At 38.0% G+C, this 19,242-nt stretch overlaps 1 long non-coding RNA gene across 3 annotated transcripts in view; it reads right to left on the reverse strand.

Moving 5' to 3' along the window:
* LOC137197379 (uncharacterized) overlaps positions 1-19,242 on the reverse strand; it is a 67,257-nt gene that overhangs the window by 43,112 nt on the left and 4,903 nt on the right. For all 3 annotated transcript variants that reach the window (XR_010931413.1, XR_010931414.1, XR_010931415.1), the window contains 2 exons: positions 16,519-16,608; positions 12,906-13,056 (listed from right to left, as the gene is read on the reverse strand). This is a non-coding gene — a long non-coding RNA (uncharacterized lncRNA). The remainder of the gene's footprint in view (positions 1-12,905; positions 13,057-16,518; positions 16,609-19,242) is intronic.

A 19,242-nucleotide genomic window follows, 5' to 3' on the forward strand; every position in this document is an offset into this window, starting at 1 on the left:
CAGAAACATGACCAAGATCATACACACGCATACAATAACGATACAACAATAAGAGACAGTTTTATTGACACTACAACTACAGCAGACATACCACTACTGCAGTACGGATACTAATATAAGTGCAACAAACACTGTAACTTCAATTCAGTTGAATTCAATACAATTAAATGTACATTATTTAAAAGTCCAGTGTGTAAGATTTAGTGGCATCTAGTGGAATGGACTTGAATATAATATTCATGTAGGTATGTACAAGTATGTTTTAATTAGTGCATAAACACTTGAATATAAGTAGTGTATTTTCGTTAGCTTAGAATGAGCCCTTTATATCTACGTACAGAGTGGGTCTCCTTCCACGGAGGCTGCCATGTTGCACCGGCATGTTTCTACAGTAGCCCAAAAGGGACAAACCACACTCTGGCTCTAGAGAGGACCTTTCGCATTTTCGCTTGGGGGGGTGGGGGTTATTGATTTGATTGCAATCTGCAACCTCACCACTAGGTGCCACTAAATCTTATACACTGGCCCTTTAAATGAAAGTTAAACAATTTTATCAAATGTTTGACAAAATTATCATTACTCGAGGTCCACTTACTCTTTTGATACTGTTCGCTCAAAAAAAAATGACACAATATGTCGTAATGTCAGTCGGGAAAAAATGACCTATCGTTGCGTTTAAGTGACAGATGCCATCTAGTGGTCGTAGTAATTACAGCCCGGAGCAGTTCAGCTGAAGTACATATACACAATATGTTGATTATTTTCCTCGTTCCTCTAACCTTTAACCCCCGTGGTTATTATCTTAACCATGATGGCAAAGGTCACCTAACTTTAAGGAAGTAGTAACTTTAACCCTCACCGTGTTTCTCTAACCTTAACAAAGTGATCATTTGAACCCAAACCATGATCTTTCCCTTAACCTAATCAAGTGGTTTTGTGCCTAAACCTAACCAGACCAGCGTTGTCACATCATAAAACATCATTATTTTTTAACAGTGATTTATAACAGTTTTGGAAGACAAACAATGTCCTGAAGATTACTGCTGATATGGGGCACAGATTAGAAAACGCTCTTATGTGTCGTTCTGGAGTCACATGGTCAAAGAACTTATTTGGTCGTTTAATTTGGAGTACTTGTTTATTCCAGACCTTTCAACCCCATCTCATGGTCTTCATCAGTGAATGTAATGGTTGAGACCATAAAATCAGTTGAAACAGTTTGAAAACGCTAGCAAGTGGATTTTGAATTGACATTATTCTCTTCAAACATGCTGATTCTGAGAATTTTCATGCTCACTCAAAAAAGTATTACAGAGGATTAAAGATAAGTAAAATGACATTTTCAATAGTGCCGCCCCAATTACTACAACAAACATCAATACTACCACTACTTGTAGAAATACTACAACAAATGCTTTGACCCCCACCACCATTATACCTGCCATTAACGCCTCACTTTACACCACTACTGATACAATTTATGCTACTTCTGCAGATATTACAACCTCTATTTATATTACTATTACCGGTGTTACTACTGTACCATGACAACTGCTACTAATAATTACATTAGTACAAGCATCACTGCAACACTCCAGGCAATAAACGAAAACATCTCTTGGCTATAGGCTGCATGATCTTACATCCTCATTACAAGCTGCATGATCAAAACACAGTCTAACAGGACTGACAAGCATGCCAAACCATGAACATGTCAGTGTGATGGAGGGAAAAGAGTGGAATTCTGGGATAAATCTGTTTACAGAATTTCTGACCATACAGGAAGACAGCTCTACAGCTGTATTGCAGTTCTGCTGAGTTTCAGCAGTTTGTTATTATTAGAGATATCCACAATATATATATATATATATATGTCACAACAATGTGCATAATGTCTTGTCAATACTTTGAAGTCAAGTTTCCCTTATTGTCATCAAGACAAGTTCCAATATGTTATCTCTTCTTGCCATTTCTGAATGCTTCTTTATTACCTCAGTCATTATAAACACAGATCAGATAAATTGACAAGACATTTCCGCTAAAGATAACAAATACACCTGGTGGCTGAATATTGATGTTCACTCACACACAGTGGCTAAATGTTGATGATCATGTTTATGGAAAGTCCTAGAATAAAAGGTACCTGCCAAAGCTTGTCATTAATGCCAGGTGTCAAGCAATATAAAGAAAACTGTTAAATTTTAAACATAGCTTTAAAATCACGCATCTCTCATTCTCACACTTTTCAAAAGATATTTTACAACCCAGAAGGTATTTCTGCTTCGCTTCAAGGCAACCTGCTTCTTAAAAAATATTTCTTATCCTTCTTGTAAAAGTCTTCCCTGCATGTGTCTCAAGGGCAGATTGTAGAAGCATGAAAAGGTTAAGAATGCTTTGTCACAATTATAAATATTTATTGAATAGACTCAGACTCAGAGAAGATGTTTGGCAGTTTTGAGGGTAACCGAGGCACACACAGTGTACTGTATTAAACCATAGTTTCCAAAGTTCTTTGTCAACACAAGCATACAAAAAAAGAAAAGACAAAAACCGCTGTCTTTTGCATGTATTTTTTGCCATAAATGAACTATGTGGCAACAACCAAGAGGTTATAGGTTTGACCGAGCGAACTGATGAGTTTGTGTCTTTCTTACCAACATCATCAACATCAGTCATCATCTACTTGTTTATCTACTTCTTTATATCTTTTGGTTTTTGTTGTTTTTATTTATCTTTTTATTGAATCCTGATTACATTAGCTTTGAGGCAGTGACTTCAGATTTAATGATTTATTTGTCAATATCGATAACACTCAACACAACACAAAAACCTTTTTGCTCAGTCTGAAAGGTAGAATTCCAATTTGGACATACTGTAAGATCTCATTATCTGGTGATACATATCTAAATAAATAAGAATGTGAGTTGGAAACAGTTGTGTGTTACATGTTAAGACAGAAACTTTGAAAACCAATGGTACAGTACATCACACTCATAACTTTTTAAGTAGGTAAGAATTCTTCTAGTTAATTTGATTATATCCCTAAAGACAGTTTTAACTGTTGTACATCAAGAGCCAATGTATTCATGCATGAAGCCGGGGTAAATGATGGAAAATATTATGCATTGAGGGTAAAGTGGTCCAAAATCATCACAACTCCAACTGCAAACGTATTCACATTTCTTAATTTGTGAATTATCACAAAGTTACCGAGATGAAGTTTAGAGTCTTGGAGGCTACATACAGTCTAAAATGTAGCATCGTGAGAGTTCAAGAGTGCAGAATTTGTGAGGTATGCACCACTACGGTATACTAGCCAGCTGCCTAGTGTGAACATGTGCAACTGCTGAAGAATAGCATGTGTGTTTTAAAATTCCCCCCCCCAAAAAATAAACGTGAAATAAATCTCCATGGCTAAAGTACAGTCAATACAATCTGCTTTACTGTTACATTAATGTCAACTTCGGTTCAGAGAGTCAGCTAAAGACTCCAGTCGTCCACATTTAATTATAATGAAGGGGTTCAACTTGACCCCACCAGCGTTAGTCACTGTACATTGAAGTTCCCATCACTAAATTACACAAAATAATTCATAATGTCATTTATAATGGCAACTCTCTGGATCAAAGGTGTGAAAGTGGAATACAATATGAATGTATTTGATTTTCAACACCCTGGCAACGGTTAAGACAAAATATCTGAAGACTAAATCTAAACTTTACATCATCTCCTGATATCAGAGGGCATTTAACTTGAACTGCATTACATTTGCATTATTCCATCTGTGATCTCTGAGGTGGTAAATGTTTTTCCAGGCATTAACGCGTCATCAAAGTGTCCGAAATCCTAGAGGGTTTGATCCTCTGGATCTCTGGAGGTTCCGCGGACACAAAGTCTACAATTATCTCTCTGTTATGTCAAGTGCGCTTGAGCCAAAAATTGCTTGCCTTGGATTGTTCAGAGCTATCAGGTTCCCATGTGAAAACACAGGGACTATGACATCACTGCGTCACTTAGCTAGCTAGCTACCTCACACACACCAAAAACACACATGTACACACACACACACACACTAATCCTTGGTCTTAAGGATGTGAGGCCTACATAGACCGTTTGTCTGCCTCACTCTCCACTGACTTCCATTATTGAACTAACCAGGGGGTTTTGGGAAATGCAGTACCCTTGAAATGTGTCACCATAATGGCGCCAGAACAATCAAAATGTGTCATGAGAATATACTTCAGTTTTTCATGGGGGAAAGATTTTGAGGTTCTTTGATGAAACCAACTACTGACAAATACTTTTGTTCTGGACTGAGTTTTGCGAAAAAAAAGATGTGACCTCTGCACAGCTGTAGATCTTACTTTTACTCTACGTACTAACAACACACAATACAGAAGAAAGACACTCCATAAAATGATTAGTTTGCTACAAACAAAAACTTATTTTATGTTTGTTAGTGTATAATCAGTATCACTGTTTTAACTGACCAGTATCCAGTATTTGTATTGAAGTCGCCAATAACTGATATTTTGTATCAATTTTAACCATCTTTAAATTAAACCATTTTTATGCCCAAAACATTTGCTGCTGCTACAGCTAATACTATTAATTTCTTTTGAAACAAGTAGTAAATTGAAAGAATTCAATGCTACAGTACATTAAACTGAACAGATCAATTTGAAGAAATGTTCACTAGGATTGTACAGTACCAGTCAAAAGTTTGTCTGTTGAATGAGAAAGTGTGTCCAAACTATTGACTGGTACTGAATGTCCCCATGTACCAAAAAAAGTTGTTGCAGTTCACACTGGTTACAATTAACGTTTACAGGGAAAATGTAACACCCCCCCCCCCCAAAAAAAATCCAACCTGTGTAAAATCCAACCTCTACCTGATAATTACTTCAAACAATGGATTCATTAAGCTTTACCTTACCATTCAGTAATTAACATATATCTTTAAAATCATAACATCAGCCTAACATGTCAGCCTCAGTGAAAATTAAACATCTCAATCACAGCGAAACAGGGAACAAAATAACTGAAAAACACTAAAAAAACCCAGAACAACTGAACTGAATGTAGTGAAAGTTCTTAAGGTGTCCTGAATGAAAGATGATGGCTTTTATACAAAAATCATTATTCTCTAAATTATAATTGGGACATTTTTATCACAGAACAGCCCTCCTGTCTCAGTGTAGGTCTCATCTATCGGCCTGCTGTTACTTTTATTAACAGCTTCATTTCATTACACAAAGTGGAATAATACCATCTAGGTTTAAGTTTGACTTCTTAGTAAGACTTTAAACTTTAATTGTTACAATCATCAATTATGCTGTTCATTAAAATCTGACATGCCAACAATGTGTGAGATGTAACAGTAAATAGAGTTCAATAAATTTGTGTGTTATCTATTGTATTCCTTTATCTATAGAAAGGTTTAATAGAAAAAGAAAAATCAATCCCACACACTTGTTTAGATGATCCCAGTACGTTTAGTTTCTAATTTTTCCTACATCTCAACAACACTGGAAAATATCTAGGGGTGTCATATATTTAAAATAATACTGACATGACCTTGTGTAAAACTAAAGAGGAAGCTAAACCAATGTTCTATCAAACCATAATTCATGATCTTACAGAGGTCATTATTCATTCCCTCTTCATCTTAACACTGACAGTTTCCCTACTCTTTAACTGCCACCATCAACCGCAATGTAATAACACCCACTTTCATAAAAAGCACACACACAGTAATAAATTACTAAGCAAATGCAAATAACACATTAAACTATACTGCATGAAGTTCTATCACTATCATTGGAAATTTGTCTTGTTAATGCTGCCGGTTAGTGTTTGTATCCTGCTTTAAACATACAACGCCAACTTCCTACTTGTTCACTCATTGTCATTGTCTAGAAACATCATCGTGAAATACCTAAAAACAACTTACTGTGAGAAACAATAATGGCAGATGCATGTCCAGCTTGTTCAAGTTTACAATCACGAGCGTCACTTTGGATAAAACTTGAACATGTCTGATTTCACGATGAGCTCGAGCCTAAGAGTCAACGAGACTGATCTAGATGGTTTAAACGGGAGAGATAAATTACTCTTTAGAAGTTTTTTTATAACACAACTTTATTCGTACAATATAGATTGACGAGTGACCCTTCGCTGCAAAGGAAGTTCTGCTTATTCCAATCATGAACTTAAAGGTCCAATGCGAAGAATTTAGTGGCATCTAGCGGTGAAGTTGCAGAATAGCCCCTCCCCTTCCAAGCATGTAGGAGAAACTACGGTGGCCATGAAAAACGCAAAAGGCCCTCTCTGTTTGGTTTGTCCGTCCTGGGCTACTGTAGAATTATGGCGGTACAACATGACGGCCTCCATGGAGGAGGACCCACTCCCTACGCAGATGTAAAAGGCTCATTCTAAGGTAACAAAACACAATAATTCTTATTTTCATGGGATTATACACTAATTAAAACATACATATGAACATTATATTCCATTTCTGCCCAGTCCATTCTGCTAGATGCCACTAAATTCTACATACTGCACCTTTAAGGAATAAAATAACTCTTAAATAACAACTTAAAGTGTTTCTTACTTTGTTAACTGATAGGTAAAAATTACCAAATAGACTGAGGTTGGTTGAAGTCAAGCGTCTCTTTAATTCAAACCAAACATGTTGTAGACACGGAGAGTCCGCAGAGTCTCCGTGGAGAATTCTGACAAGACAAAGGAAAGTCACTAGTATATATTGACGGCCTTGATGCCCTGGGGAGGCACCTTTAGTTGTTTACAGATTCCTTCTAACAGACAAAGCTTTACAGAGCTCTCACTTCCACATGATGACCATGATGTCCATATGACTATCATAGTGTTCCCTTCAAGGCCCTGCCGCCAAATATATACATACATATGACCATACCTACTTAACTAATACATGGATTTTTCTATCATTAACTTACTGTTTATTATTAGAACATCTACTATCTATCTACATACTGTATGAGACGTGAACACTGTCACTTTTTTCTTAATTGTGCTTATTTGGCACAATTTCAATAGTTTTATGGTTCAATCATCACAGCATCACTGTGCTGTATGTTTCTTAGAGAAAAGGGGTTAAACTACTGCCACTTCATTAGAAACATTAAGTTTTTATTAGAAGTACTCTAATTTAAGTTGAGTTAAACTTTCTCTAAGTTGAGCTGACTAATTGAATACACAGTGGATTTTCAGCAGTGGGTCCTGGGCTGGTTTGGCAATGTGATACTTTGAATGTGATCTTTAACTTTAACAACACACTGGCTTACGTTCGCTCGCACATACACACTCGTTGTCTGTCTATTGGCTTTGATAAAAAGGCTTGGAGGTGGGGAAGAAGGGGTAGCGGAGTGTGTCAGCTCCTGGAGTAGACTCACTGTGCTCCGAGATGCACTGGGCCATTACACCTGACCTCTGACCCCAGCAGGCACCCTGAGGTGAAATGATGCGGGCCTGGTCTCACTCAGCTGGAACCAAAAAGAGGAGGAAGGCACAGGGTGACTGTGTGTGTGTGTGTGTGTGTGTTATTAGTAGGCACGTATATGTATATGTGTTTTAGTGTGTTCAGACATGCACTGATGTGTGAGTAGTGTTCATGCATCCCACCCTTCACATACGCAGCCACACCAGCAGCCCAGACACAGAGCTGCAGGCCTGTCTTGTGGCTATGCAGATGTGATGGGGGGTGTAAAATATAAATTTTAATCACAGCCACCTCCCTCGAATTACCATCCAGTGACCCTGACGAGGATCTGTCTGCAGTTGGGATGCAGCCCAGGAATGACAGTGTACACATACAAAAACTATGACCGTCTTTTTTGCATGACTTCACACGTAAACATATTACAATATAACAGAATACAAAACCCTAGTCTGATTTGGTTGTTTTTGTGCACAGTGAGTTGCAGTATCATGAAGGTTTTATACATTTTAGCATGGAGACCTCAGTAAATCTCATAAAAAGGTATAATATACCCAAGAAATTTTAAGACTATAAAAATTAAGCTGTTGTCAATGTAGCTTTCATTATGAGCCTATTTTGATGTTTAATGGAGAGGGTTTCTCACAGTAGGTTTCTGTGGATAACAGGCCAAATTTGTTCATTTTTAATGTCAGTTGAAATATTTCCAACTGAGTTTTATTGTAGTTATGTAAAAGATCAACAGTAAATGTTGTTTTTTCATTCTCCCAGAATCAAAGAGCATGGGCATCACAGATTCATCATTTTGAACCACCTGCAGAAGATGAGACGAGTACTCTATACACCACCAGAATGCACTGCAACCACAACAGAAGGACTTGTACTTTTTATTGACAGAAAGAATTCTTGTTCTGGTAATAATGAATACATAAAATCTGAATGAAACAAGTTTATGCCCTCACGCGAGTTGTACCAGTCAAGTTCTTCCAGTTATAGATGGTTAAAGGTAGGGTTAGGGCCCTGGTAAGAGTCAGGCCAGGTGCTCACCAGACAACCGGAGAGCTGATTTAGCTGTAGGGTCACTACGGACCCTCATTTCCTCACACCTGCTGTGAAAGGGTCACCATGCCACTGTTTACTCGCTGTCCAATGTACCCAACGTTGCACATAGGACATCCTGATTGTTGTCAGAACAGAATTTGATATTCTTGTATGCAGTGTTGTTGTGTGAACAGACACAAATTATAACTGAGTAATGCTGTGTGTCCACTGATAAAATAACCGTCAAGTCTGTCAAATGAAGGTTGGATTTGTGCATAAAATAAGAAAACTTTCCTCCTGAGACTCATGGGAAAAAAAGTCTCTTGGGCATAGTCCACTAGAAAAACACCCCCAGGATGTATCGGACATTAGAGAATGAAAATACTGAAAAGACAAAGAAGATGCGAGGATGGATTCTTCCTTTGGATCTGTGCAAGTAAACCCGCCAACAAACTGTCAGATCACTCTGCAGTCACGCAGACACATTACCATAAACACACACACACACACACACAGACACAACACTTCATTTTAGGGATTCCTAATTAGTGAGGAGTGTCTCCATCCTCTGGGTCCACATGCCAGTCACCCACGGTTGTGACGAGTCTGTCCGCATTAGCATGACCCTCCTCCTCCTCACTGTCCACTCCACTGCTCAACACACAAGCACTCAAGCATGGACACCCTGCTAATTATGGCTTAATGTGTGTGTATGTGTGTGTGTGTGGACATGTAGGAACACACACACACAATCAAAGGAACATGACTCGATGGCTGACACTAACAGTCTGCTAAGAATATAGAAAAAAATGCCATGTGCAAATGTTCTCAATTCATTACCATGGCTGGTCTGTTCTTGGCAGCAATTAAGGACAAAGGATTATAAAGTAATAACTGTGCTTGATATTGCTATTGTCTATTCAATTATATCATTTCATTTATATATATATATATATATATATATATATATATATATTCAAGCCTTTTTTGGTCCTTGTGGTCTTTTGAATTTAAAAAAACCCCCCAAAAAAACAACATCCATTTACCTCTATTTGGATATGCATTTCTTTTTTTCATTGCTTTAACAATTACAGTTACTCCTTTATTATGTGTTGACAGAAATGTATTAACGTTTTATAGAAAATTATTTGATCCTGATGTTTTTACATGTTCATGTTAAGTTGTTTTACATGTTTGCATTGTTATATTTAACTCAGTAAACTAACTAACTAGTCAGACTAAATAGACTTTTTCAATCATTGTTAGGCTTAACATCAGCCATATACACAGGATATACTCACATGTATGACTTACATTTTGAAATCAATTAGATTTATACCTCAAACTTTAAATGGTAAGTTCAAAACGTGGGGAATTTAAGTGAATCTCTCAGATTTGGGCTCAGAATAATTTTTAAAAAAGCATAATCAGTTATATGGAGTAAACACAACTGATTACTGTAATCACCACCATAATACAGCCAAAATCTGACAACTGGGGTTGAAAGGATCATTATAAACTAATTGCCTTGTTTACCTCACATCTATTCTCCTTCAGAAGCATCGACGGGTCAAGACAGAATGAAAATACACTTAATGAGGGAAAAAATATTAATTAAACTATTCAATTAATTACATTTTTTTACAAAAACATATATTATATGTCGATAGAGGAAGTATTGGCTCAAATAACACATTAGAACCACTTCCTTCTGAATTAATGAAGCCAAAAAGTTTGCCCGCTCACACACACATACACACACACACACATTTATAAACCTACACACTCATCATATCACTGCTGAAAGCTGCATATAGGGGGAAAGTTACAAAATAGGTGTTGACATTCATATGTAAATACGATCCAAGGCGAGCTTGCGTCCACAGGCGCCCACACGCTCCTTTGTTCGTCTCCAGTCAGATACACTCACCCAGAAACAATGAGGGGGAGAGGAGGAGGGGGGGGGGGGGGCTCGGGGTATGTGACCAATGCCAACCCACCTTCCTACCAAAGGGGGGTCACACCAGGAGGGTCAGAAGACAGTGAAGAGGGGTGAAAGGTCAGCAGCACAAGAGTGTGTTTGTGTATATGCGGTTCTAACTATTGTTTCCCACCAGTGTGTGTGTGCGCGTCTCATTTCCCAGTGCTTACATCACTCAGTAAGAGATCCCATTAGTGCTCCTTTAACCAAAATGCCAATAAAATTACCAACAATCAAAACTAAATTAGATAGTTATGCCCTAACTTAACTCTTAAATTTGTATACTAAGGGAATTATACAATCGGGGAAATCCAAGGGGAAATGGCAAGAGGATTACGGATTTGTAACTAAATGCAACATACAATAGCTTTTCTGTCTAATTCAATCGATGTAAAGGCGGGTTTAAGTGAGCAGGAATTTTCTCACATGGTGTAAATGGCCACGTTACCGCACGATTATGAAAGTCATTTGGAGAGGCTCTAAACATCTCCAAGCAATTTAGAAAATACTCAAGGACACATGAGGTAATCGCTTCAGGGTGCCAACTGGCTTCAACATGACAGTTGCGATTAAAAAGATTTCCAGATACCACACGTCCACGCACACACACACATAGAAAATATACACTTCCTGCACATGTACACGTATAGATTCATGCAAATAAACACATATGTGTGCGTATGACACATGCATACACACAACTTCCAACTTCTCTCACATCACTGGTCTGATCTGACCTCCCTTCCTCGCCGCACACATACGCTGGAGCTGATTCCTTTCACACAGCCACTATGACCAGCATAAACAAGAATGACAAGTTGAGATTAATGAAGGGCCCAGCAGTGACAGACCAATTTAATTGTCAACCATGATGGCTGTTGAACTCCACCAGTGTATTTATACAAGGTTACCGTAGTGCCTTAAAATGTTGCTAATTGATCATGACCAATAAGTAATTAGAAAAACTGATAGTGTGTCCTTCCTCCACACGTGTCAAAGGCACACACTGTGACAGGGGCACCGAAGAGGAGGGGCGAGCGAGCCTGAGAATAATGAGCAAGAGGAAAGAGATTTGAGATAATGTGTGATGTTTTATTGCTGGAGTTATATCAGTGAAGAAGCTTTTTGCTGTAGTCTCATAGGCAGCAGATAACACAGCGGTGACCAGTTTGTTCCTTTTTCATTTAGTTTCCAGTCGTTTTTTTATTCCTGACTCACTGGAAACAAGTGATGTGATTTTAAATGTGTTTATCAGTGTCTGTGTTTGATTTGGAGAAGAATGTCTAAAAATAGCCTCCGTAGGAACACTGTCATGCGATGTATACAGTACATGTGGGAGTATAATGTGCAAATTCTAAGCAGAAACTGGTTAAGAGTGTAAAGTGCTATGTGCAGCAAGCCGTATACAAAATGGTTGGGTAATGTGGAAAATACTGAGGGTGTGGTCAGTCACCTTACTCTGCACCTTCTAAACAGCCGTACTGATCATAGTGGCACATGACATGGTGTATATAGCTCAGTAAATGGAGAGGTAAGTCCTAACCGGCTTTTTGTAAGAAAACAATGTGGTTTTGCGGAAGGTTGAGAGTGGCAACATGTAGCATGCAGTATTAATGTACCATATAACTGCTGCACATAAATGCTTGATAGTTTGTTTTCTAGGAGGGAAAACTAAGTCTTAAAGTTGTCAAGACATAAAAGAATTTCCAAACAATAAATTAAGATGTTTTAAATGCAAATGGCTAAGATGGATCTGTAGTCAGAACTAAACTTTTACTAGATGAAGGATAATAAAAACAAATACACATGCATTATAGAGTCCAAGAACAGAGCTGGAGTTATAGCTGCAGATGACCTGCAACTTTGACCTGATGGACAGCGGATTAATGCAACGTAATGCGAAGAGCAGCCACGATATTCACTCATTTTGAATTCAGAAATACTACAAACCTACAAACTTTTACTTCATAAAATCAAAATTTATGAAGTAAATGTTCTACTAAAGGTTACAAGAATAGGACAATTTGTATTTTAAGTTAAATGCTTCCAAAAATAATAAAACAGTTCTGCACAACACTGAAACCACAAAAATGGAGTACAGACTGCAGGGAAGTTATGACAAGAAAATGGCTTAGTGAGTGTATGGGTTGTGAATCTTATCTTATATACTGTGTCTTATATATTTCATACTCTGCTGGAAAGTAAAAGGATATATTAAGGATGCAACTTACAGTTTTACACACTGACAGACATAAATAGGCTACAGCATCCAGTACCTCAACTTGAATATATATTAAACCCATACACATCCCTGATTGCCCTGTATCCTTTTTGTCTTCACACATTCAACCTAGGTTCAGTCACTCCTAAAAAAAAAAAAAAAATCTCCTTCATCTACAGTCCTACCTCTCACTTGCTCTCCTTGCCAGCGCTGGTTCGGTCCCAGCCCAGTTCCCTGGAGCTTTTACTGGGTTATTCTAACCACTGAGAGCTGACAGTGGCCTTGGCTCCCTGGCTTGACTTCATGTCCTCCGCTGGCAGCCCAGGGCCTGGCTCACTGGGAAGGAATGTGTGAGAGAAAGACAGTGTAAATAAATACTGTAGGGTTTAACAGACAGCACAGCCAGAGGAGACCCCAGTGTTAGAAAAGGAATTTTAAAAAATTGACCTTGGCGCCTGGAGAACACACTGGAAATGGTTTTAGACACCTGTTTCATTTGTAAAATGGATATTACGCACCATTTGTACTTGATATAAATAAATTATCACACACATGCAGACAGATGGACACGGACACACACACACACACACACACACACACACAATCTAGCTATATCAGATCAATGGACAAATCTGAAATTAAATGTTAAATATACACCTGCACATGTGTGCATTACATTTGTAGAAAATAATATTAAACATATGCTGGGGCTCAGAGTTTTAGTACTCCATCTTCTGATGAGAAATATTTAATTGATCCTGTACACAGACACAGGCTGATATATGGGTTGATTACAGGAACTATACTCAAGAACGCAATAACGAGGTTCTTTGTGCATTTATTTTTGTTTTTGTTTTTTTTTTCACTTCCAAAACATCACAAGAAATGTGAAAGTTAGACAAATAAGACTGATAACGGGTTAAAAAAAAAGCCACGGCTTTGTTTGACATGTAATTTCCGCATGAAACAAGACAGCAAGCTGTTGTGTGAATGTGATGTTTCAGTGTTGGAGAGGAGACGTACGGAGGTGAAAATGGAGACAGAAGAAAACAGAACGGCAAAACACTGGATTCCAAATGATCCGCGTAGTGTTTTTTTCTGGTTGTTTTTCCATTTTTTAACCAATTGCAACAATCAAGAAACAAAGTTGAGTCAAATTATGGTTCCTCTCAAAACTGTAGACACAACTGCCATTAATAATAAATAAATTCTAATCACTAGACCTAACATTGATAATAGCAATAAACAGTGCCTTGTTGCAGTCTGAATGAATGCTGTGACTAGTTGTAGCAGTCTCAACACTTTACTTTGACCACTTAATGACATCCAGTACTGCGAGCAAAACAAAACAATTCAAGTCCACTACAGCTACTCAGAGAAAGCTGAGTCACTGCCAAAAATTCATCAAGTGTCACCACCCCCATACTCAGTAACTGAGTTTTGGCTAATATATAAACATGAGATGTGAAATACAAAAAGTAATTGGCAACCAGGGAACTGTAACAATACCTTTTAACATAGCATTTTCACATTAAAATCACATATATTAGAGCTGAGATCGAACCAATATGTAAAACAGGAAGTGATAAATGACAAACACAAGTCATACTGCTTTGTTATTTTTTTTTCCCCCTGAGATTTAAGAGGAGGTTTTTGGCCCCGTGGACCTGACATAAAACAGGCAAAACATTTGTGAAGTATTAAGTGACACGTTACATTCACCTGTTTTTATTCTTATTTTCATTTTGTACATAAAAAAAAACCTGAGTGGAAATGCCAAAAATGTTGCAAAAAAGTTTTTACACTTGGCTGAGGTGGAAAAGTTGTTATATCAATAAAAATGCGACAAAGTGCAATGGAAACAGACTTCGCAATCAACTCATGATGCACGTGAGCAGCATGTGACTGAGGAGATGAAAAATAGCAGCAGACAAAAACATTAGATCTGTGCGGAGAGAAGAGGAGACTGTAATGCTCCTCAAATGAATACATGACACTAACATAAACGTCATATTTCCATCATTCTTTCTACATTGTTTTTCATTGTTTGAGGTTTGACTGATGCTCTTTTAATGACATCATCTTGTTGCGCCCTCTCCTTCTATCTTGATGATCCAACTCCTAATATTCACATAACACGTGGATGGAAATGTGAATTAATTCAAGTTTTATTTCATCTGATGTCAACAAAACACATAACAGTCAGTGTTGGGACCATTATACCCTTCATTGAATTAAACCCAGCTCAATCAGGAGTAAAGTAGCAGTCAAATACTGCAAACTTTATTGCTGGTGAACCGCTTTATCTGCAGTCGGGGTGTTTCTGTTAAGTGGTTTACTCATGGCAGCAGGGCTACTCCATCACAGGACATCAGTGTTGTATGTATAAAAGCTTAAACTGAATGAGACTTAAATCAGGATATGGATACTTGAAGTGGACGTGACAGGCTCACAGTTTTTAATGCCAGCCCCGTATACCCAAATTAGGTCATGAATGGTGCAGTGGCCTGTGTGTGGAGTTCAGGAACTCGTTAAAAAATACACTTCTCCACCTGACTGTTTATGATATAAATGACAACTTTTAGTGTAAATCATATATAAACCATACTCCACATGGAGTGTGATTTCTGGGACACACTTTAAATGACTGTGTGCCAAAATCCAGTGTTGTGTTTGGGTTTTACACATATCTTTGCTCAGTGAGTTTATATTAAGTAAAGAAAGAAGGCGTTGCAACTGGGATATGTGTAAGAGTAGATCACAGCAGAGGATTAAAATTACCTATTGTAGCACCTTTTTTGGGGACGACAAAAGAAAAAGGGTAAAATATGAGAGATCCAGACGTTGAGACTTAGTGACTGCTCTCACATTGAGCAGGATTGGAGCAGCTGAGGCAGAAATGAACAATGTGTTTTGAGCCAAACTGCACAAAGATGACTAAAGATGTAGGATTGTTCTCTCCCAACTGAACTGTGGAAAGGTTCACAAAAGGCTGACGTGAGTTAAACTATCTGATTGTCAGCAGTCCACTTAATACTTGGAAAGGAAAGTTAGAGTGTGAACTGATGCTCGCATCTCTTCGTATTTTCTGAACTGGTGTAAAAGCTTCAGAGATCACAGATAAGTCCAATGCAGTACCTTGGAATTTTCTTTATTTTTTATATTTGTTGGGCTCTTGACACCAAAGAGCTTTGTTCACTGAGTGTGACTTTTTATGTGACTCGTAACTCATTCTGTCAGTAAAGCAAAGACACAAGATCTTCTTTTGAGTTATCAAAATCTCTGAACTCTGAGAAGGACAAAACACTGTGCAAAAAGGCACTTTTATATGAATCTATATCACTTTTGTTTACAAGATTTGTTCTCTTATACACACAGTGAAGAAAAATAAAACTTTTCTACTGCTCAAACACACACTCATACACTGATGGTGTGATTGCAGCCTTAGATGTTATAAATGCTGATTAATTAAAGTGGCGACACATTTCATTCTAAGCAGCTGATACACATCACCTAAATGCATTCCTCTGAAAACATCTTTGCCAATGGGAATAAACTCACATAAGTTGGCATTTAAACCTCATTGACATTACTGATATCCTAGCAGCAAATGCGCAACGCTTACTACATTTGCATGCATCACTAAAAACGTGCGCTCAAGTATTGCTCATAACACCCCCTTATTTTCCCAAGTTGTCTTGGGGCCTGCTGTTAGCGTAAAGGCTAATGATATCTAGGGGGCTGGGTGTGTGTATGCATGTTGGTAGGGGTTTGTGTTGAGGGGTAAAAGGTGTTCACCTTATCACTTGCTGAGTTGATATGAACCTCTGCAGACACCTAGACTGAGGAGGGAGGGTGTGACCTCACCCCTGACATAGGAGTTGGCACCTGTCACACACATTAACGCACAAACACACAAATGTATAAATGAGTACTACACAAAAGCACCATCCAAAAACACTCACATTTACACACTTGCAGAAACACACACAAACACATCCTCCCCAACCCTGTCTGCCACCTCCAGCTCTCCTGTTGGCAGCCGGCTGGCAAGCACAGTGGACAGTGTCAGATGAGAGGATATACACAGGCAATGTTTCAAGGTAAGGTGTGTAACAACAGAGGAAATCAGGGAGCTGATTAAAGTCTCGTCAGGTAAATAAAACATAAGGACATCCATTATGAGAGACCCGGGTAGTCCATGTGTTAGGTTTATGTAGTAGGAATGTACAGTTACAACAGCTGCAGAGTAATCCTTTGGAGGTGGATTCACATTGGAAGAAAGTCAAAGTAATGGGAAGGGATGCAAAATTGAAAATGACAAAAAAGATAAATTAACTATCATCAGACCTCTGCAAGTCTTACTCATCCAAAGTAAACACAGTAACACTGGAAAATACTGGATTTTACAAATCATTCATCAAGACCAGAGACATTAGTTTATATCTATGGTTTGCACAATTGAACATGACTTTAACAGCAAAAAAATGTCCATAGAGCATATCTAGATGCTAAGAAGTTGCCCAGAATTACAACTTTCATGGCATAGCCGCATTTTGTGCTGAGGACACACCTCAGTGCATTTTTAAAAAGATAATCTGTTTCACATTGTTGATCGTTGCTATGAGTGTTTCCCTTTGAATTGCCAATAAAAATTGGTTGTATCACCCGCTTCATACAGACGAAGAAAAGTAACAGAGACTGAGAGGTGAAAAGTGAAAAAGATAGATGAGCCAAAACCAATTCAGTCTCCGTAGCTCTTTTGATGATCCAAAATAAGCACTTGACCAAAGCTAACATCATAGACTGGAGCTATATTTATGGTGCAGATAAAATATTTATATAGTGAGTCATAAAGTCTGGTCCTGGAAAACAGCTGCAAGGGTATTAGACACTGCAAATTTTTGGCAATTAAAATACTTATTTTTCTCTAGCAGGATAGGGTTTACTATTTAAGTATACAGCATGAAAAACAGCTTCATGCAGCATCTGTACTCATCATCTCTCTCACAGGTGTTACTTTTGTCATATTATGTTTTCATTTTTTAAAAGTTTTAGGTGATCTTTTTTTTTTTTATCATGGTGATACTGTATGAAAGACAAAAATGCAGATTACAAACCAGCAGAGAAAATAAAGGATCGGTTTACGAGTGAGAGAATGAATGCGTATTCAGTGTCACACAAAATCAAGAGCAAATATGTAAACGTAAACAGAGCTAAAAGAATGATAAACTACCTATTTTTTGTATATGCATAGAAATAGGTGTATGGATAGACAGTCAAGCAGCAGTACATATTATAAATGAATATGGCAATACGGTATTCCACATTTTGGGCCAATTCCAATGAATTTAACAACATTGAAAGTAACTCTTATTCCTGGGAGAAGCTGGACTTCACATGAGAAGAGATTGTCAGATATAATCACTGTTTTCAGATTTAAAGGGGGTTGGAGGAGCACCTGGGCCTGCATGGGTTTTAAAGGAAAAATTCACCACTGTAAATATGATGATTTCTTAAAACTAGGTCACCTCTATGTAGTAGAAATGTGCAATTATTTTTTCAATTTGAGTCCTATGACTAGAGAAAACTGAGAAAAAGGCTGTAGATTCCTCATACCGCTCATTAGGGGGAATCCTACAACAACCAGAATGCATTGCATATGTCTGTGAGCTACTCACGGTGTGTTTGAGACCAGCTGGTTATCAAAGACAAAATGAGCAGCATTATATATATATTTACTGAGACTTATTTACAAAATGTTTTTCCTCATCGAGTCTGGATATATCGTACTGGTTTCTAACCCTAGCCGCTGTTTCTTTTACTTATTTTGGATGATGATGAGCAAGACAAGATTGTGCTCAAATATACGGGTATTTTAAAGTATTGTCCCTATTGGAAGACCCAGATTTTACTGTCCTTGAAGGCACCACTACTGAAAATGAGGAAATATAGTTTATAGTCTAATGTAGATCTCCAAGGTCTGCTTGATGATGCATTTTGCTTCATCCCGTGGACTCTTGCCAGCAAATGAGCGGGGAGCTCTGGGTGCAGGCAACATGGAGGGAAGTTAAACATTGTTCATTTGCATAGACTACCCACATTGTAATGATACCATGCTGGTTGAAAATCGGCAAAGTTTCCCTTTAAGTGCTGTCCAGAGTCCTGTCCTTCATCACTTGATATTTAAATCCGTCTACAGACACTTGTGGATGTTTGAAGGGCAAATAAAAACTGAGACTAACCAACCTGGGATGCCTGGTTGGAAACACCAAATAATCATCTCTTGAGGTGTCTGCTTAATAGGATGAGTATGAGAAGAAAAGTTGACTCTGAGTTGCACAAATCTGACACCTTTGTCAGACTGGTTGAAAGAGAGAGAGAGCATTAAAAAATCTAATTAAAAAACTGCTCAACTGCCCTGCTTTAAAACTTGATCTTTAGTAAATAATGGATTGCGGCACTATCAAATACAGAGAGGTAGATCGACCTCGGTATCCCAGACTAAACATTGGCCTAGAT

Source organism: Thunnus thynnus, chromosome 14, assembly GCF_963924715.1.
Source record: "Thunnus thynnus chromosome 14, fThuThy2.1, whole genome shotgun sequence".
Taxonomy (NCBI): Eukaryota; Metazoa; Chordata; class Actinopteri; order Scombriformes; family Scombridae; genus Thunnus; species Thunnus thynnus.